The following is a 22,176-nucleotide window of genomic DNA, read 5'->3' as shown; positions in this document are numbered from 1 at the left end:
GTGTCCTTACTCATATTGGCCCTATGCCCATTAGCTGGTCAATTCAGAGATATGGATGTTGACCTGCAAAAAAGCAATATACTATATACTTCCCTTCCAATGGGAGTTAGGTGCCTATGTGCTGCTGAAAATCCCAGTAGGTGTCTTTTGGTGACTAACTATCTTTTTAAAATCTGACCCAAAGTGATTTAGGGGCATAAATCCTACTGAAAGTCAACAGAATGTATGCTCTGCAATCACATGAGTGCTTTTTGAAAAATTACCCTTAACCTTTATTTTATGGCCGTCTTCTGACATGGCTCAGGGTTATGGAAGGTTATAACTAGAGCTGTGAGAATAACTCCTTTTTTTGGTACAGTGGCCAACCCAAAAAATGTTGGGGGGGGGGGGGGGGGGGGAATTGTTTCAGATCGATCCTAATTGAAAATTCTTTTGCATTTTTTCAGTGAACCCAAAAAAGGTGAAAATATTTTGTTTCAGGTCAAATGAAACTTTTTGTTTTCATTTAGACAGTTGTGGGGTTTTTTAACCTTTTTAAAAAACAATACAATTGAAGTAAAATTCTAAACAAAAAGTCATTTTGAATCAAAAAGTTGAAATACTTTGTTTTGAAAAATTTTTGGAATTTTGGAGGGTTGGGGTTTTGTTGACCAAAACAGTTTGGTGATTTCAACATGAATTTGCAGAATGTTTTGATGGACCAAAATCAGCATTTCTCACCTCTCCCTCTCCCCCTCCCCCCCCCCAAAAAAACCTGGTTCCAAACATTTCATACAGCTCTACTTTTAACTCCTATTACATGTTGGGGGTCAGAATCCACTGTCACAATTCTCTCTCATAGATTAGTTTGCTTTACACATGGAACATTGTTCTCTGCTGGGAAGAATGTCAGATCTTCTCATGTGTGTGTCAGAGATACAGCAGTATTGTCAACCCCAAATGTTCAAAAATCACAATTCAAACTCCAGAAATCATGACATCACAAGTATTTTTTTGAAATAAAAAAAATATTGAGGGGTCTTTTTATTTATCATCTGGCTTTGGGGCCTTTCAGTTACACTCAGGACACATTATTAATTTTTTCTCTGCGACAACATCTAGAAACTTTTTTAAAAATAAAAACTGAGATTCTCACACATTCATATAACTCCACAAGCTGAGGTTTAAGAAATACACAAAATATCATGAGAGTCATGATAAAATAGTGAGAGTTGGCAACACCAAGTTAGCCTTGCTAGTGGGAATAAAAGTACAGAGAATAAAAGCCCTACAGATAATGGAAATTTTCCTTTCGCAAAAAACAAGCCCATGCTTTGCTGAGAAGGATCATTTTTTTCTGCTGATTTGAAATTATGAGTTCCTTTGTTAAATTAAAAAGGTAAATATCTATATGCATTCTTGAAAAAGTATCATTTTATTGAATTCACAGCTACTGAAGTCTCTTCTGAGCTACTAAACCAGTCACTTTGGCATCTCTGGTTTGATTTCCTCCTCTTCTGACTTTCAGTGGAAATGATTCTCTTTTCAGTCTGCTTTAAGCCAACTGTCCACATTTCTGCCCTGTCTCAAGTACAATTATGGTATGTAATTCATCATGCAGTATAATGATTTCCTAATCAATCTAAGTAAGAAACCAAGCTCCATAATATTTGAATTAAATTCTTAAGGTTTTTCAAATGCAATGTGATTCCTCTAAAAAAGTAAAAAGAAAAGGAGGACTTGTGGCACCTTAGAGACTAACAAATTTATTTGAACATAAGCTTTCGTGAGCTACAGCTCACTTCATCGGATGCATTCAGTGGAAAATACAGTGGGGCGATATCTAGATAGATTTTCGTAACATTCATGATGCTTCTCTGTAAAAATATACTGATGGATCTGCCTAGTTATGTTTTTTTACAGGCCATTTCCCTGGGGGAAAATGTGCAGTTGGAGATGGATGAAATATTGCAATATGTAATAATAAATTATAACAAAAATAGGCATTTATGGTCATGCCTTTTATTGTGAGGTGTTTGAAGATTATAGATGAGCTTCTTGGCCCTGTTCCAGATGCTTGTTGTGCCACTCAACCCTAAAGTTTGGACCCTGTAAAATTGTCCCTGATTTAGGGTAATCATTGATGTTCTAGAACTGGCAAAGTGGCTCCTAGGCTTCTCCTGTCCCAGCCCCCAGTGCAAGGTGCAATCCAGGGAGAAAGAGGGTGAGTACAGAACATCCCTTTCCTTGTACAAGCTCTTACTGCTGGAATAATTCTTTGTGGGCCCTGGGCATCCATCATAAATTTGAGTAGATTGTCCCCTGACATCCATCCGTGGCTCTTGCCTAATTGCATTCTGACTCTTTACTTACAGTTTTAATTGGAAATGAGTATACGTTTTCATGTCCTGTCTTAAACTGTTACTGAGCACTATTAAATAACAGCTCCACTCCACGATAAGGTGTCTGCATTTCAATAATACACTTATTGATCTTCAAATAGCTACACAGATGAATCTGGATTTCAATAATTATTATTTCAATAATAACTATATTGATCCACAAATATATATATATATGAGGGTTGTCAAGTGATTAAAAAAATTAATCGCGATTAATCGCACTGTTAAACAATAATAGAATACCATTTATTTAAATATTTTTGGATGTTTTCTACATTTTCAAATATATTGATTTCAATTACAACACAGAATATGAAGTGTACAGTGCTCACTTTATATTTATTTTTGATTACAAATATTTGCACTGTAAAAAACAAAAGAAATAGTATATTTCAATTCACTTAATACAAGTACTGTAGTGCAATCTCTTTATAATGAAAGTTGAACTTTCAAATGTAGAATTATGTACAAAAAATAACTGCATTCAAAAATAAAACAATATAAAATTAGAACTTACAAGTCCACTCAGTCCTACTTCAGCCAATCGCTCCGACAAACAAGTTTGTTTACAATTTGCAGGAGATAATGCTGCCCACATCTTGTTTACAATGCCACATGAAAGTGAGAACAGGCATTCACGTGGCACTGTTGTAGCCAGCATTGCAAGATATTTACATGCCAGATGCGCTAAAGATTCATATGTCCCTTCATGCTTCAACCACCATTCCAGAATATATGTGTCCCTGCTGATGACGGGTTCTGCTCGATAACGATCCAAAGCAGAGCGGACTGACGCATGTTCATTTTCATCATCTGAGTTAGATGCCACCAGCAGAAGGTTGATTTTCTGTTTTGGTGGTTTGGGTTCTGTAGTTTCCGCATTGGAGTGTTACTCTTTTAAGACATCTGAAAACAATCTCCACACCTCGTCCCTCTCAGATTTTGGATGGCACTTCAGATTCTTAAACCTTGGGTCAAATGCTGTATCTATCCTTAGAAATCGCACATTGGTACCTTCTTTGCATTTTGTCAAATCCGCAGTGAAAGTGTTCTTAAAACGAACATGTGCTGGGTCATCATCCGAGACGGCTGTAACATGAGATATACGGCAGAAGGTGGGTAAAACAGAGCCGGAGACACACAGTTCTCCCCCCAGGGAGTTCAGTCACAAATTTAATTAATGTATTATTTTTTTAATGAGCATCATCAGCATGGAAGCATGTCCTCTGGAATGGTGGCCGAAGCATGAAGGGGCATATGAATGTTTAGCATATCTGGCACCTTGCAATGCTGGCTACAAAAGTGCCATGTGAATGCCTGCTCTCACTTGCAGGTGACAGTGTAAATAAGAAGCAGTCAGCACTATCTCCCGTAAATGTAAACAAACTTGTTTTAGCAATTGGCTGAACAAGGAGTAGGACTGAGTGGACTTGTCGGCGCTAAAGTTTTTCATAGTTTTGTTTTTGAATGCAGTTATACAACAAAAGAAAAATCTACATTTGTATGTTACACATTCATGATAAAGAGATTGCACTACAGTACTTGTATGAGGTGAATTCAAACATACTATTTCTTTTGTTTATCATTTTGACAGTGCAAATATCTGTAATAAAAATAATATAAAGTGAGCACTGTACACTTTGTATTCTGTGTTGTAATAGAAATCATTTTATTTGCAAATGTAGAAAAAACATCCAAAAATATTTATATATATAATATATAATGCATCTGGATTTCAATAATTATTATTTCAATAATAAGTTTATTGATGCTTAAATAGCCATCTGGGTCAATAAGCCTTACTGAAATACAATGGAACAGAATGCAGCTGTTGTTTAACAATGCTCAGAAAGAGTTTAATTCAGGAAATGAATCAGCGTACCATAGCCAATTAAAACTGCAGTGGGAAATTTTAGATAATCATATTTATTTGCCCTAATTGGAATTTGGCAAGTACTCTACCATTAACCCTATTCTTGCAAAAAGAATCATTGATTTCTTCAGGGCCTGCATGTTCAGGATCTCAGTTTCAATTAATGGAAAGCACCAGAGTGTTCCTTAACATCACACAGGGAAACTGGTTCATGACTGACATGGGAGACTGCAACCTTCTAAATCAGGGGTGGGCAAACTTTTTGGCCCGAGGACCACATCGGGGTTCTGAAACTGGATGGAGGCCCAGGTAGGGAAGGCTGTGCCTCCCCAAACAGCCTGGCCCCCGCCCCCTATCTGCCCCCTCCCATTTCCCGCCCCCTTATTGCTCCCCTCATAACCCCCGACCCATCCAACCCCTCCCCTGCTCCTTGTCCCCTGACCGCTTCCTCCCGGGACCCCACCACCTATCCAACCCCTCCACCCCCCGCTCCCCACCCCCGTACCATGCTGCTCAGAGCACCAGGACTGGAAGCCCTGCCGCCCAGCCGGAGCCAGCCACGCCGCTTGCAGCCCCGCCACCCAGAGCGCTGGTGGCATGGTAAGCTGAGGCTATGGGGGAGGAGGAACAGCAGGGGAGGGGCTGGGAGCTCGCCTCCCCAGCCGGGAGCTCAAGGGCCAGGCAGGATGGTCCCGCGGGCCGTAGTTTGCCCACCTCTGCTCTAAATCATTAGCCTCCTTGCATGCAGCCCCAAGGTTCTCTTTCATTATGGTCTCCCATCCAAATACTAACCAGGTCCAAACCTGTTTAACCTCTCAGATCACATCCTGAGCCAGTGTCCGTGACAGAAGACAGAAATTATTAGAAACATGGCATAACTGACTAATTCCTTTATTGACAGATATTGTAACAGCCTAGATTTCTTCTACACAGAAAACATATGGAGGAGAGGAAAACACATATCTGATAACACGATCATGAAAAGAACAGCAACAAAAATATTATTTTTCTAATCAGTGAGGGCATTGCTAGCCAGATTCTATCAGCAGCGATTTTAAACTGAAAGATGCAGTTTCACCGGAATAGTTAAGTGTCATCACGTCCATTATATTAGTCTTGAAACATTATCCAGAATAAAAGAAAAAGTTGTCTCCTAAGGGAAAAAGAAAAACAAAAATTAATATCCGGTGATGGCTAAGGATGTTATTACAGTCATCCATTCATTACCATCCTGAATAATTCTCCTGCAAAGAATACTCCAAACCATTTCCCATTCAATCCAAACCATACAAGATCTATGCCATCTAATAAAAACCCGCAATGATGTGGGAATGAGTGGATTATTAATTTGTGAGTAAGAGCATTAAAATTCTACGTGCCCTACAGTTAATTCTTTTGTATGAAAATGAGTTACTATAATCAGAAAAAATACTCCTTTGATGCATACAGAATTTTAATATACTGAAGCATGATCCAAAGTTCTTTGAAGTTGATGAAAACATTATTTCCATGGGCTTTGGTTCAGTTTCAGGACCACTTGGACATTATTACTTGGATATCTATTCTTCTATCTTAGATATTTACATTACCCGTATTGGCATATCTGTGTGACTGTGATGTCAGCAATCAACAGAGAATGGTTTATCCCTCCATGTCCTGACGCTTCTTCTATTTTTTTTTTATTTAATTTTTCAGTACTGATTACAGTCATCTTTAAAATCTTGCTAACTATAAGTAGCAAAGATTCAACTCAAAAGGAAATAATGGGCCAGATTCAACATTGGATTGGTTCAATTTTAGTTCAATACGGCTGCCCTGAAATCAGTGCAATCACACAAGTGCAAAATGGGAGTAACAAAGTGGATAAAAGGCCCAGTAACTCTGAAAAAGAATCATTATTTGTTTAGTACCAGTCTTAAAGTCACGCTTTAAAAACGCTGGGTTTCTACGTTATAAAAAAACTGACAACTACTGAGTATTCCAATAAATAGTAAAAAAAAACCCAAAAACCCCACCAAAAAATCCACTACTGAATAGGGAGACTATGAGGTTTTCAGAGCAATACCATGGCATCTCAACACATTTTGCTGAAAATCAAAAAGGAGATACTTCTGCCATAAGATTGTCCTCTGAACCATCTTCACAAATCCAGGTGAAGTTCACCCTTGTGGAGAGAGCCAGCACGAGTTCCACACATCTCTTAAGTCTGACTTAAATTATTAAAAAGGGCTGAAATGAATTTAAATGGCATATAAGCCTTTATCCTCAGTCCTATTTACATACATGACCTAAGCTAGCATGACCTAGCTTCATCAAAATAAAAAGACCAATTTCTTTCCCATCTACAATTAGGCCGTGATTTGCAGAAGAGAAAACAAAGGCAATTATGCCACCTAATAAAAACTCAGATTTAAGCAAACAATTTCTTTAAGCAATTTGTTTCGGTGCAGCTGAGTTGCTCTAGTCTTTGTTTATCAGGGAAAAAGTAGTTTTTTACTTTAATGTGATGATTTTTCTTATTTCTCCAAACTTCAAACATGAGTCAGTCTTTATCATTTATTGGAGCAATATTCAGCACAAAGAAGGAAAAGCCAGTGGTGGAAAAATGAATGCGTTAGCAATTTCCACAGACAGCTCCATTTTCCCCCCACCATTGTTTCAAACAATAAAGGAAGTTTATCACAATAATTTGGCCATACAAGTGCTATGAAATAAGCAATATCCTAACATTGCACGATTTCATATTATTTTTACAGAGCTTAAATACTTTAAATTTCTATGAAAACTTCCTTTATCCTTAATCAAAATGACCCTGCTCCCCACTGAAGTGGAATGAGGCATTTAGCGCTCTCAAATACATTCTTCCTCAGATTTTTAGCATTCTGTTTTATAGAGAAAGATTTCGAGGCTATCAAACCTCATTTAAGAGTCCAATTAATTGGAAGGCAGTTGCAATGCTTGAGAGCAGACAAAATTGATTTGGGTGATATATTACAAGATGAGGGAATAGAGTGGAGAGTGGACAAGTTACATGCAGCTCTAACAGCCTCTAAACCTGCTCTGTAAGGAGATTGCAAGGATGGTGAGGGAATAAAGAAATCCTTGCATTTCTCCATCACTTTGGGGAGTGGAAAGAAAGATGTGTGAGTATTCATTTAAAATTTTAGATGAGAGCCTGAGCTGCAAAATTCTTTTCTGTATTTTGAACCCCATAAAATCCAGGCGTGGTGGGATCTGGACTTTGGGTTCAGCCCCTTATAGAGATTGCCTGCAAAATTCAGATCCAGAGCTGGGTTCAGATCCTGATGCCTTCCTGAAACACCCCAGGTTGCTTCTGGCTCATTTCCACTTAGGAAAGTGACCCACTTGCCGTGTTTCATATTGTAAATACAGTGGGTGGTTTTGCGGCATGAAATGTTAGTTAAATCTGTACTCACGAGCTTCGCGAGTAACATAGGTTGGAATTCCTCTGCACATAGCTTCAACAGACTTCCCATACAGGGCCAAGTCACTGACTCTGGTTTCTGAGACGGTGAATTGCAGTTCCACTGGGGGAGGCCCTCGAGAGCCGGCCTTCTAAATATTCAGTAAGCAAACCCAGAATAACAGCATTTAATAAAATCATGATCCTTTTTGTGACATTCCTAAGAGTGCACAGCTTGTGACAATGTGGGTACAGCCTAAGATATCAGGAGCAAGCTGAGAGTCAACTCCATTGCTCAGCTCTCCCGTAGGGCACAAGTGGAGAAACCAAGAAGGGCTAGGGGCTGAAGACCCCAAAAGTGCCCTGGAAAGAGTCACTGGAACAGTGAAATGCTGCCAATATTTCCACTGCCATCTAAAAACCTTTTTCTTTCATCACTACTCATGCAATCTAGGGTTCCAGTTCACCATTAACCCACACCCTGGGCAGTCACTTTCACCAGTGGATTGCTAGGAGGTGCAAAATGAGTATAAAACACTACCAGATCTGTTTAGTAGCATTTTACACCTGCTTTGTTCTGTTGTAAATGACGGCAGAAGGTGCAAGGCAACAAAGAATGAGACTATAAGGCTCCAGAATAAAGGCTTGAAGTAAACCATGCATGGCGAGAAACGTGCCTTTTGCTACAGCAGCCTTTGCCTCTTTCTACCATTTTAAGATGACGCATTTTCACAAGCAAACTCCCTAGCTCCACCCCCACCAATCATCCCCACCTTTCCCCTTCTTCCTACCTTCTTTTCTTTAATCAGCTGGGGAAGCTCTACACAGGCATAACTTTTTCATTAATTTTAGCAATGATGCAGGCTTTCTTTGAAAGTATCCTGGTTGCAATGAAACCCTGCAAAATAAAATTACAGAGAGAGTGGCATTTTGTTTCAAAGCAGCTCCACTCTTTGGTCACAAATGAAATAAGCAATGGAACTTGGGGCTCAAAAAATAGACAAAGTAGTATTGAGAAATGTGTAGTATAGAGACTTGCTACAGTGCAAGCAAATGGTGTTTCTGAATTTTATTTGTTAAGGGATAGTATCATGATGATGGGGGCATTTTTATCATGGATGAAGCAAATGAGCATTTCAGTGCTGCTATATGATTGGTACGCTCTGCTGTTTCAGGTATGTGAATGGATGCTCTGTTGATAATGCTGATACAGCATATAGTGTACCAGAAGTAGTAAAAAGGTTAACCAGGACATTTTCAAAGCCCCAGAAGGATTTAGGAGTAAAAGTTCCATTGGCACTCCCAGGCACTTTTGAAAATTTTTTCCTCATATGCTTGATCCTTTTGCCATGGAAGATCTGGATTCAGATTTAGATTGCAAGTGAAGTGTATGTCTGAAAGTTTGCACCTAACTGGTCTTGCTCATACTTTCCTTGGCTTCAGTGAGAACTACTCTACCAGTTTTGAATTTTAATGTAAACTAAAATAATTCTTTTTTCAAGGCTGTTTCTTCTCTCCCTTATACAGGCATAAATCAAAAATAGTTCCTATGACATCAGTGTAACACAGGTGGTGAGATGCAAATCAGGCTCATTGGAGTCTTATTTACACGGCGTAACTCCATTGTTTTCAGTGCAGTTACTTACTAGTGACTGATGCCCCAATCCACTGGAGCAGAATGCACAGAGCTATTGGCTCAAGGAGTCTCCAAAAATGCATGTTTGCCACTTACATTGCCGTAGTCCCAGACGGAGTTCCATGAGTTCCAGCTGTTGTTTGAGTCAATGTTGGCCACGTGCTTATTGTTGTTGATGCTCACAGTCTGGTGGGAGTTTCCGCCATTGTTTCCCTGATTGTTTTCATTCACATTCTGTTTTTGTTTTTTTTAAAGACAATCATTTATGTGTTTAGATTTCTAAAGCTCAGTTCTATAAATCCATTTCCATAACCAATGCTATGGAAAATCATTGGGCTATAACAGAGAGACTTTGGGAAGTGGCTGGGACGCTTCTAAAACTATCTGAGCCAAAGCATAAAGGTTCTTAGACTCATGGACTCATAGACTGTAAGACCAGAAGGGGCCACCATGATCCTCTAGTCTGACCTCCTGCAGATCACAAGCCACAGAACCTCACCCACCCATTCCAGTAATAGACCCATAACCTCTAGTTACTGAAGTCCTCAAATCTTGATTTAAAGACTTCAAGTTACAAAGAATTTACCATTTACTCTAGTTCAAACCAGCAAGTGACCCGTGCCTCATGTTGCAGAGGAAGGCACCTCCCTCCCCCGCCAGGGTCTCTGCCAATCTGACCTGAAGAAAAATTCCTCCACAACCCCAGATATGGCAATCAGTTAGACCCTGAGCATATGAGCAAGACCCACCAGTCAAATACTTGGGAAAGAATTATCTGTAGTAACTCAGAGCTAATTTGTAAACACAGGGGTCATACCCTATGATTGCAGAATTGCAAATACAGTATGAATGGGGAGGAGAAAAGTGATCTGGGAAACTACAGGCCCGTTAGTTTGTCTTCAATTGTATGCCAGGTGTGAGAACAAATTTTGAAAGAGAAAGCAGTTAAGGACATAGAGTTAAATGGTAATTGGGATAAAATACAGCATGGTATTGGAAAAGGTAGATCATACTAGACCAACCTTATCTCTTTCTTTGAGAAGATACCCAATTTTCTAGTTAAGGAAATGCAGTAGATCTAATCTGCTTGGACTTCAGTATAGCATTTGATTGATACAGTTCCACGTGGGAAATTATTAGTTAAATTGGAGAAGATGGGGATTAAAAGAAGAATCAAATGGTGGGTAAGAAACTGGTTAAAGGGGAGACTGCAGTAGGTCATGCTGAAAGGTGAACTGTCAGGCAGGAGGGAGGTTACTAGTGGAGTTCCTCAAGGATCCGTCTTGAGATCAATCTTATTTAATATTTTAATGAATGACCTTGGCATAAAAAGCGGGAGTGTGCTAATAAAATGTGCAGATGACACAAAGCTGGGAGGTATTGCCAATATGGAGGAGGACCAGAATATCATGCAAGAAGATTTGGGTGACCTTGAAAATTGGAGTAATAGAAATGGGATGAAACTTAATAGAGCAAAGTCATGCATTTAGGGACTAACTACAAAAATGTTTGCTATAAGCTTGGGACATATCCGTTGGAAGTAACAGAGGAAAAGAAAGACCTGGGTGTATGATCAATCACAGGGTGACTGAACTACCAATGTAATGTAGCTGTGAAAAAGGCCAGTGCAATCCTGGGCTGCATCAGGTGAGGTATTTCCAGTAGAGATAAGGAATTACCATTATACAAGTCACTGGTGAGACCTCATCTGGAGTACTGTGTGTAGTTTTGGTCTCCCATGTTTAAGAAAGATTAATTCAAACTGGAACAGGTGCAGAGAAGGGCTACAAGCATGATCAGAGGAATGGAGAACCTACCTTACAAGCAGAGACTTATGGAGCTTGGCTTGTTTAGTCTAACCAAACAAAGGCTGAGGGGAATATGATTACGCTATAAATACATTAGAGGGATAAATACCAGGAAGGGAGAGGAGTTATTTAAATTAAGGGCCAATGTTGACACAAGAACAAATCGAAATAAATTGGCCATCAACAAATTTAGGCTTGAAATTAGAAAAAGGTTTCTAACCATCAGAGGAGTGAAGTTCTGAAACGGTCTTCCAAGACTAGTAGTGGGGACAAAAAACCTAACTCATTTCAAGAGTGATCATGATAAATTTATGGAGGAGATGATATGATAAGCTTGCCTACAATAGCAATCTAACAAATTTCATGAAAAACAAAATGCATTTCCCATCCAGCTCTCGCCATTATTAATCTGCAAACAGACATTAGTTGATATCATTGTACTGTGTTTCTGTGATCAAATCCTCAATGCTATCATTATCCCACTACGCCACACAATGATTTCATAATATTTATACTAGTATCAAAATATAATTTGATGTTTCCTAAACTGCCAATAATTGAGTTTTCCCCCTCTGTAAGTAAACAAACTAAATATTTTCTTTAGCACACAAACACAGTCTTGCGCTATGTCAGTTTAATGCACTAAGGAAATCTTAGATTCCTTTTCAGAAATTTATTTTTCAGATGTGAAAACTCATACAGCCCAAAAGAAACATTTTGATAAGAGTTGATCATTATACTTACATCATTAGCAAAAATTGGAGCTAGGAAGACTCTGAGCAGAGCAGCAATCACAATCTGAAATTAACATTGGAAGCATAACAATGTAAGTGCTTGCCTTGATAAAACATGTTCTAAAAGTTCTTTGTTGACTAAGAATAGGCTTAGGCATGTGCTTAAATTTAAGCACATACTTAAGTGCTTTGCTGGACTGGATCCTAACCTGTAATCTATTGGAAGATTATTCAAATATGCTGAAATAATCGTATGGGTAAGTCTGTTACCATTTCTGATGCAAATTCCTATTAGCCTGGGCAGGATGCTTTGCTTATGTGAGAAGAGCAACATTTGGCTCATAGTATTTGTGACAGATTTGGCAATTTCCAGCAATATCCTTGAAAAACCTTGCTGAATTAAGTTCAAGTATATTTGGAGTCCATTGTATCAAATGTAAAGGTTATGTATTATTGTGGGCCTGGATAGTCAAAGGACTATATTGAACAATATGGCAAACAAGAAGGGTCTTTTGGGACAGTAGATGTGAAGGGTATTTCCTTATAAATATCTAGCTGGAGGTGAATGCAAATTCCCCACCCTCAGTTATGCAGAAATCCAGCCTTTTGAAGCTCCACCCTGAGCCTTTGTCTGCTGATCACCTGAGGCCAAGATCAAAGGGCCAAGCTGCCTAAAGGAAAAACTGAAGTATTCATGGTTGTTCTGGTTCTAAGCTAAGGCTGCTATGAATTTGTAACCACAGAAGAAGGTGGGGTTTGAAGGACTGACTCCTGTCAGAGCCTTTGATGGAGGTGGGGGGTGAGCTCTGGTAAACTTGTTAACAGGCATGTAGGTTATTTCATTGTTTTTAATATGTTTTCTCGATAACACTTTCACGTTAAGTATAAATATACTTGCTGTGTGTTGACTTGTTAGTGCAGGCAATCAGAGCCATTCATAGCCTTGAAAGAGAAAGCAAAGCATAGACACTGGCCTTTTTGGATAGTTTGACTTGCTGCGAATATCACAGTGTAATCAGGGAACTGTGCAGCCTGGAAAAACTCTGGTCAGGAGGGAGAGAGATGTAGGTCTCTGCCCAAGGGAGGTGACAGCTGACCAGCTGAGAGCATAGAGTGGTTGTCCTTGCTGGACCATGGAAAGGGAATATATGTGCAGTTGCCCTGAACTGTGAGAGTATTTAAAACCTACAAAAAAGCGTATTTAAAATTGTGGAATGTCCAGGATGTGGGAGACAAGCTGACAAACTCTTGGATAGGAGGTGAACGCTTTGGATGGAATATTTCATTCCTTAAAAGAGAGTTGATTTTTCTCCTAATGTTTTTATTTTGAATATTGACCAGAGCAATAACATTACATTATATGTGTATTCATAAAGAGTTAGGTCATGCCTGGTCAGCACAGTCCTGTGCTGAGAACAGTGCAGAGATACATAACCACCCCTCTCCACTCCCTTTAGGTTGATGCATGCCCCGAAGGATCTTGGTAGCCTCTCTGTGCTTCTCCAAGTGCATTTCTGGTGAGCTTTTATGTCTCCTTAACCCATTCCCCGTGTGGATCACAGAGGGCAGGGGTATTCTCCTTAATTCCTTCCCCATATTGAATAGTCAAACTGAACCAAAATTCAGACTGACTATGCTTTGCTGGAAGTGATTGCATAGTTATAGAGGACATAATTTAGGAGTTCACATCAGAGATTGATTTTCAAGTTGAGACAGACAAAACATAAACAAACCCTGAAACTAGTATATTAGTAGCACTTCTTTGTTTCAGTCCAAAGAAAATGTTAACAATTGAGTTATATACCCCTGAATACAGAAATAAATAATGGAAGGGCTGACACAGTCTTATTTAGTGCAGAAAACAATAATGCTAAATGCTTTCGTTATTCTGTTCTAAATGCATGCATAATTATTACAATGATTCAGAGGCTAAATATTATTCAAACTTCCCTGAATTATTTAGTCAAAGTCAGAGCCAATATATATTATTGTAAGATTTAATAATTTTTACATTATGTCATTTCAAGACATAATTATTGTCTTAGAGACAATTTTTGAAGTCTTTCCTCAGATGTTGACTCCCACTGACTTCCATAAGAATTTCTCATGAGTAAGGGCTGAACCTGGCTCAGTAACTTCTTAGAATTAATTCCTCAACAAACTAGGATGAATTTAAATACAGTTTTGCTTTCTAGTCATATATCCAGATTCTTACATTTCATGATTCTATGGGTCAGATTCTCCCCTCACTTCTGTGATCATACACCAGTGTTGTAACCCCCTCGAATTTCATGGAATCACTTCTGATTTACACTTAGGTATTGTAAATGAGGATTGGCTACTCTGTAGACAATAAAACATGCATTTAAGTCTGGGTTAAAAATTCTCTCCTATTTCCATTAAAATTCTAGAGATTAATGCATAGATGGGTTCATTTTCTTACGGAGTGAAATCTCTGCTGAAAGTAAAATTTCTAAAACTTCTAATGAAATTAGCAGTAGTTCTGCGTGTGCATGGTCACACCCCAACCCTGTGCAACATTCCTGTTGTATAAGAAGAAAGTAGTAAATGTACTCAAAGGGAACCTCATTTTGATGGCAGAGGAGATTCAAGATCTGCTGGGCTAAATGAAACAAACCCTTCAACTTTTTATACACCAGTTTCCAAAGTTAGATATGGGAAGGTTAAATACGGAAATAAACTTATTTTATTGGCATGTATCCGTTTATTTATGACATTGCACACTGTTTCCTTATGTAATTGCTCTAACAAGCAATTTGGCACCAAACTGATAGTGTCAATCACATGTAGCAGATAAGAGACCATTTGTAATGTTAAATTCAATATATTTTATCATAACTTTCTGTTATGCAGAAGTTACACACAGTACATTTCCTTTAACAATGCTTAATTAAACCTAAATGATTAATCCATAAAGTCAAACAAGATTCCCAGTGACAAATTTTGCCCGTATGTCAAAGGCCTCACCCCAGATATCTTATATCCATAATTCATAATATTGATAAAGTATACCAGATTGCCAGCCTCAAGCATTCAAAAATTAGTCAGGCCCCACAAAATTATGAGATGCTCTAGGAATAGTTGAAATTAAAGATAAATTTTTCACTAAAACACTCTCTAAAAAATTATCATTTTCCAACCAGCTCTACTTCACACCCACTTTACATTGCTAGAGTGATATAAAGAGGCCTTTGTGAAACTAAGAACTCAAGCAACCGGGTCAGATCTTCCCGTGGTGCAAATCTTTGTGCTTCCTTAACCTTAATGCAGTTATGACAATTTAAAGCAGCCAATTGTATTTAGAAGCATCAGGCCTGATTCTCATTTACACTAAGGCTACTTTGAACCATTCTGACCATGTAAAGGGATAGTGCAACATTATCTGTTGTCTTGCATCCTGAGTTGTCATTTACACTTGTGCTAAGTGAAGACAGAGGAGGTGTAAAATTCTATATTTAGCACAAGGTATAAAGTAGAGACCACTCAGGCCAATAGACTGCTGAGTTGAATGATCTACAGTTCTTCTAATCTATCTGAGTTGCAGATGGCAAATGGAGCAGCATATGTGTGCCATCAGTGGAATCCAAAACACACAGAACAGTACATTGTTCATGTAATCAAATCCTCTCTTTTTTTCTGGACCATTAATAAATTGGGTAGTGGTCATGAGAAAGGGATCAAGGAAACTGAACTACGTAATGCCATTTAGCTACTCTCTGTGGTATCATTAGCAACAACTTGGAAAGTTCCTTAGTCCAAGAGTCCAATAACCAAAGCCATTTTGGCCATCACAGATAGTGTGTCACACTTGGAAGTCTGAATCTACAAATCCCCCATCAGCTTTTCACTGTTTATATAGTCTGTTTGGCAAACTTGTACGGCTGGAGTTATTGATTGTAAGAAAAAATTATGGAAACTAATTAGAATGGTAGAAATCAGAGAAGGAAAAGATCCAACTGTACAAGATCCCATTCCTTGGCCAGTGCCAGATTGTTTCCTGTAATATTATCTTTAAAGCTTTTGCTCAGAACATTTTCTGTCTATATACAGACTCTTAAAGGTTATCTGACAACAGGGAAACTCATATTGTTAAGAACCAACTTTAACCAAAAGTTAATTAGATTCTATTTCTGAGGCCCAAAGACAGCCTTTATTTTATACATATATAACTGCTTTTTCATGCATCTTTCCACATCCTTTCAAGCAGGATCAGAACTAGAAATAGTGAAATTAGGGCTGGACTAACCCAAGTAATTTGTTTTCTAACTACACAATTTGTAGAACCCTGAAACTGAACCTGCCCCTGCTCTTGGGGAATGAAACCCCAGGACAAAGGCTCTTGTAGGCAAATGTTATCACATCATGATCCAATATCAAGATATTACCAATATGGTTATGTATTATGTGATCAAAATGAAGCAACTAGCGCTAACTTGGAAAACTCTGATGAAACCATATTCTGTTGAAACGTGAGGTTCAGTCAAAATCGAAACGCTTTGTGAAGTTGGGTCCATTTTGCCAAATTTAATTTTAAAAAATTTAAAATAAGCTCCGACAATGTTGAAACATCCCATTTCAACATTATGGGAATGAAACATTTCAATTTTTCATTTTGAAATGACTTTTCATTCAGAATTACTTTACTATTTGTATTATATATTACAATGCAATATATATAACATACCATTGTAAAAACTTGAAATCAAAACAAAACATTTCAGTTCTGTCAAAATGAAACATTTTGAATGGCCTGAAGTGAAAACTGATTTGGAATTTTCCTTCACAGAGAATTTTGAAATCTTCTCTTTTTTTTTTTTTTTTCTGGTTTGGAATGAAGCCAAATGTAGAAATCCTTTACCAAAGGGATCTTCTGTTCACCACATGGCCGTAGTAGCAATTTTCATTCAGGCCTGGCCAGTTCAGGAATCCAGAAACAGCCTGTTTTCCAGCCCTTACATAAAGTCCTGCTAAGGCAAAAACAAAAGAATGCAAAGGCTGGCATGGTACAGTTTGTTGGTTTTTGAGGTGGTGATAGGCACTTTTTCCCCCATGTCAGCTTATCTCTTCTGGGTGGAACAAATATTTATCAAAATCACCTGAAGAAATCATGATTCAACAGGGGAGTTTTTTGTATCAATATTTTTTTCCATCTTAATTTGTTCGACTTGATTTCCTATGTGGTGTTAGCCTTATGGATTGAAATTTGCTGGATGACAGGAAGTCAGTCTTAAACTGAAATTGCACAAATTTTCCCTTGATTCTATTTTCAAGAACCCTTTGTTTAAGTTATCTACAGTGGATGCTGGAGCTAAAACAATGGGCCAGATTCTCCTTTTGGTTATACCAGTGTAACTCAAGAGTAACTATTAAAACTATTTAATAGTATTGCACTGGTGTAAATAAGGGCAGACTTGGACCTATGAAAATAACAAAGACTGACAATTCCTCGCAGCAAGAAATTACAAGCACTTACAGCGCATTTTCTTACGTCCCAGCACCTAAGTCCAGCTCCCTTCCTTCCTCCCATATTCTCTGTGCAGATGTCACCAGTTTGAACTTGAGTGAATCAGCTGAGAAAAAGTGGCTAATCTGGGGGATGTGGAAGAGAAAAGCTTGCAACCCCCTGACTTAGACCAAAAGCAGCCAAGGCAAGAAGCCGGCTTTGGGACATGTGAATATTCAGCTGAAAGATCAGGTTCACGGAGGGATACCCAGACCTGCAGTGATCAGTTTGTATAAAACCTCATTCTAGTGAGAGTTGACATTAGTGAGAGCTGGGCCCATGAAATTGAACAGTTTATGGCCCCTTACTGTCTAATTGGTTACCTAGCTTTAGTTTATAGGTCAAATATTCACCTATTCACTCAGAGGATTATAGCATAGCCTCCACTCAGTGAAGACATGTGTGTTTCTACGCAGCTGCTGAGAGGTACGTACATACACTGAAAAGAGAATATACTTCCCCAAGCAGTCATGCTATTCCTGCCTAGGACACCCATACTCACCTTTGAATTAAAGTGCAGAGGTAGTTTGAAAAGTGATGCTGTGACAGTGACATGGATGAGTTCCCCACTGGTTCTTGAGATAAGATTGTGACACAAATCAATTAATTAGAAATTAATTTTTATTTTCTGATCCCAAGTCATGTGACAGGGATCAAAAGGATACACCCTGGTCACATGGTAGAGGTCAGTCTTCAGTGGTTATAATTCTCCCTCATTGACTACTATTCTGTGTACCACTGTGCTCAGCTATAAGAACATCAGAGATATACTTGGGTGAAACAGTTTGTGTTGCCCCCTACTGACGGCTCATACATAGAAATTAAAATATGAAAATTACTGCTGCTAATTTAAACTGTAATTTAAACTTTTAGTTCAAGCGGTAGAAGGGCAATGTGCTTCTGGTGCCTGAGTTCTATCATCAGTGTTCCGTGTTTGCATGGTTTAGCTGGCCACTGCCTGTCATGAGCATTTTTTATGTGCCCGTCACCTTATATCGAGGCACCATTGGACAACAGATGACAAGGGCAGCTTTTGATTTAAGGGCAACATCTATTCCATGCTCATCAGTTTGGTATCTGATTACAGACACTTGACGTATTGTCTAAGCTATGGATTTGTGACAAATCCATATAATTAATTATTATTGGAAAGCAGTGTGAAGTAAGACTAGGTATGTACCTTTCCTCTTACCATTGCAACCTTTTTTGAAGAGATGGATTTGCACAGAACCCTTTTGTCTCTTTATCACATGACTAAGGTTGCAGAAATCTGTTCCAGATTTGCAGTTTAGTTTTAGCAAAACGTATATGCATGAGGGAGAGAGAGATTGCAAATAATATACAGATCAGAAAATGTAAGCATACAGTACAGTGGTTTTTTAAAGTATCATTTAATTTCATTGCACTGCATTAACAGAGCAAATGAAACCTTCAAAATGAATAACATACAAGGGGCGAAGGATAAGCATAATCCACTGTGAAAGACTGCAACATCAGGGCCCATGCTCCATACTGCTATATCAGGTGACAAAATGGGATTATATTTTTTTTTCAACGAGACGATGGCTTTTTCACTCAAGTGAGCATGCTCTGACTTCAGTTGTTTTGATAGTTCAGCTGGTCCATTGATCACTCTGGAGTGGCTTCTGAGATGTCCCTTACCTGGCTTTATGGCTTTCAAACATCATTTAAAAGTCCCAGTCAGGGTTTTAAAATCTTAAATGAAGTGTAATCAATGGCGAATTTCATACATTGTGGAAAGAGAATAATCACAGTTGGCAAACTGAAAAAACTGAAGATAGAGAACATAAGAACGGCCAGACTGGGTCAGATCAATAGTCCGTCCCAGTGTCCTGACTTCTGATAATGGCCAGCCCCAGCGGCTTCAGAAGGAGCTAACAGAACAGAGCAATTTATTGAGTGATCAATCCGCTGTCGTCCAGTCCCGGCTTCTGGTAGTCAGAGGCTTAGGAACACCCAGAGCCTGGGGTTGCATCCCTGACCATCTTGGCTAATGGCCAATAATGGATGTATCCGCCATGATCTTATCTAGTTCTTTTTTGTCCTCTACTTATCTAGTATCATTGCAAACTACTTTCACACTGCTCTGCCTCAATCCTGACGGACAGGCGTCACCACTGAAATGATACTGTAGTCCAGTCTCGGTTGGTCATTCAGTCCTTGATCTATCTGCTGAGACTGCAAAGAAAGAAAGAATGCTGAAAGTAAAAAAGATGATACATAAAATATATATAAATAAAATATAATGGATTACTGTAAAGAACTAGGAAATACAATATTTAGGAAGGAAAATTTCATGGGATTTAAACTCTTTCTTTGAATATAGTTTTAGACACTAGACCAAAATTGCAGACTATTATTTTTGAGATACAGAATGTGTCCTTTGTGAAGGACCTGATCCAATGCCCACTGAAGTTATATGAAGATTCCAGTGGAAACTGGATTAGATCCAGTGGAACCCCTGGCATTTTTCCATTGACTTTGGTGGGAATTGGACTAGCCCCTTGTAGCATAACCCAGTTCTGGGTAAAGAATAAACCTGCTGGACTTAAAATGAACTCTGTTAAAACACATATAATTAGTTGGTCAAATTTATTTCTGAAATAAGTGGGGAAACTGCCTTCTTTTCTCTCTCTCCCTCATGCATCTCCATGAAACCAGCAATGTCCAAAAGTCTCGCCCTTTTCTTCCCCCCCACGCACCCACAACACACAGGGCTACTCCCTTAGAATTGATATATTATTGGCAATGGTGGGCCTGTGTGTTTACTTAGGGAGTTGTCTGCCCCTGCTAGTGCCTGAAGACAAAGAAAAGGTAATGATGCTATTTTCACCGGTGCTAGCTGATATGGAATCATTAAGAGAACAGATGTTAGGGGGCTTATTCCTTCACCCACTTACTTCCCTGGTCCTTCTCGCATGAACAGAGAGCAACAATACCCAAAGTCCAAAGGTGCAAACAATTCGATGTTTATTGGGGTGAACTTCCAGCAAGCATGATTCCAGTTTCCTTCCTTAGTATCCTCCTTCCCAGCTCTGACACCACAGAGCCTTACACCTGTGTCTCTGTTCCCATTCCTGCCCTTAGCCAAACATGATTCCAATTTCCCCACTCCCATTCCCTGTTCCCATTTCCCGCTTTAGCAAAACATGATTGCAATTTCCTTACCCCCCATTCCCTGTTCCCATCCTCCCCCCACCCCCAACCCCACTCACTTCCTGATTGACTGCAGACTATATAGTAAAACTTGAGTTCGGCTTAGCTATACCTTAACCAATCATTTTCCTGAAATTTAACTAACCAATCCTAACATATTGTAACATGATTATGTAACCAATTATATCCCACCACCTTAATTAGTTTACCCCCAGCAAAATTAATTATACAGCAGACAGGAACAATCACAGAACCAGACAGAGATTATACAGACAAACAATAGCAAAGTGGGAACTATAATCAAAACAATACAGAAGTGAGGATTTCACATCCCAGCTATTGATAAGTGAGTTCTTGCCAGACAGGATGCTATCAAACTAAGTTTCCTTTTACATTTTCTAGGCAATCCCTTTCTTTGGAGGTGATAGGCATTATCAGGACAGGATTGTATTCCTAACAGCCCAATAGCACCTTCTTTCAATGTGACTAGTTTGGAATGTGAGGAGGTGACCAGTCGCTTCCCAGTTTATGGCTGCCTCTGTTGCTTAGTCAAAGGCATTAGCCTAAGCACAGGGCCTCAGACTGTCACAGTAAGAGAAGACAATTACACCGGCAGACAGTGATTTTGATTCTTTCTTTTATATCTCTAGAACTAGCCAAGTGATAAGAATACATCTAAATTCTTAGAGTACAGGCCTTTACAGACAGGCCTGAATATCTATATCCTAACAACATAGATGGAACTTACCCATTTTTATAGAGTAATTTTTCACAATACGACCACACTGTTTTGGTGAAGTCTAGTGAAGTCTAGCTGAAATAAAGAACAGTTGTAACTGGGAACCAGGAGACCTGGATTCTAGCCCCCACTTTTCCAATGATCCATTTTGTGACAACTCACACAATTCATACACCCTTTCTGTGCTCGTGGATTCCCCATACATCTTTATATCAGGGAGACTAAGACTTACCCAATTTATGCATTCAAAGACATAATAATCAGTCGTTTTAATTCCAGTAGTTATTTAATGGGCTATTTTGGAGGCAGTAGCCAAAAACTGTGAGGTGCAGCAGCTGAGTGGTTCAGGTGTTCAACTAAAATCCTGCAGGGTATGGGGTTTTGGTTCAATAAATCTCACACTAAAAGGCCACTTCCAGTTTACCCAGCTGTAAAATGGGTACCTGATCTATCAGGTTAGGGCAGTCAAAGGTGGTCACCTGTGATGCTGACCCCATAAGGCCCTGGTGTTCTGTTGGCTATGAAACTGATATGCTTTAGCTATGCGAGCCTAATGAGACATTGACTTGGGAGAACTTTGACTTTGACCTAAAAAGTTGATCTATTCATTGGTATTTAGCCAGTACTTGTGGGTTGCCAGGATATGGATATTTCTGTCCAGGTTCATCTTAAAGCTATGTGGGTGTTTGGGGATAGAGATACAGAAAGTAAGATGTAAAGAGTAGGAAAGAACAGTAGAGTCTTTCCTTATATCCATTTCTGCTAATAAAGACAAATTGAAATTATGTCTGTGTATTAAAAATTAAAACTCGCATTTGTATACGCTAGAGAGTTCATTAGTACATAATAGATATTTGCGAAATGAGCAATTTTAATCTTT

The 22,176-nt window shown here is 38.8% G+C and overlaps 1 pseudogene; it reads right to left on the bottom strand.

The window, feature by feature from the left end:
- Nucleotides 1-7,671: 7,671 nt before the first annotated feature.
- LOC102948286 lies at nucleotides 7,672-21,793 on the bottom strand (annotated as a pseudogene).
- Nucleotides 21,794-22,176: the final 383 nt, after the last annotated feature.

The sequence above is a fragment of the Chelonia mydas genome, chromosome 26, assembly GCF_015237465.2.
Source record: "Chelonia mydas isolate rCheMyd1 chromosome 26, rCheMyd1.pri.v2, whole genome shotgun sequence".
In the NCBI taxonomy this organism is placed as follows: domain Eukaryota; kingdom Metazoa; phylum Chordata; order Testudines; family Cheloniidae; genus Chelonia; species Chelonia mydas.
The sequence above is the reverse complement of the archived record's forward strand: the minus strand, read 5'-3'. Positions and strand labels throughout refer to the sequence as shown.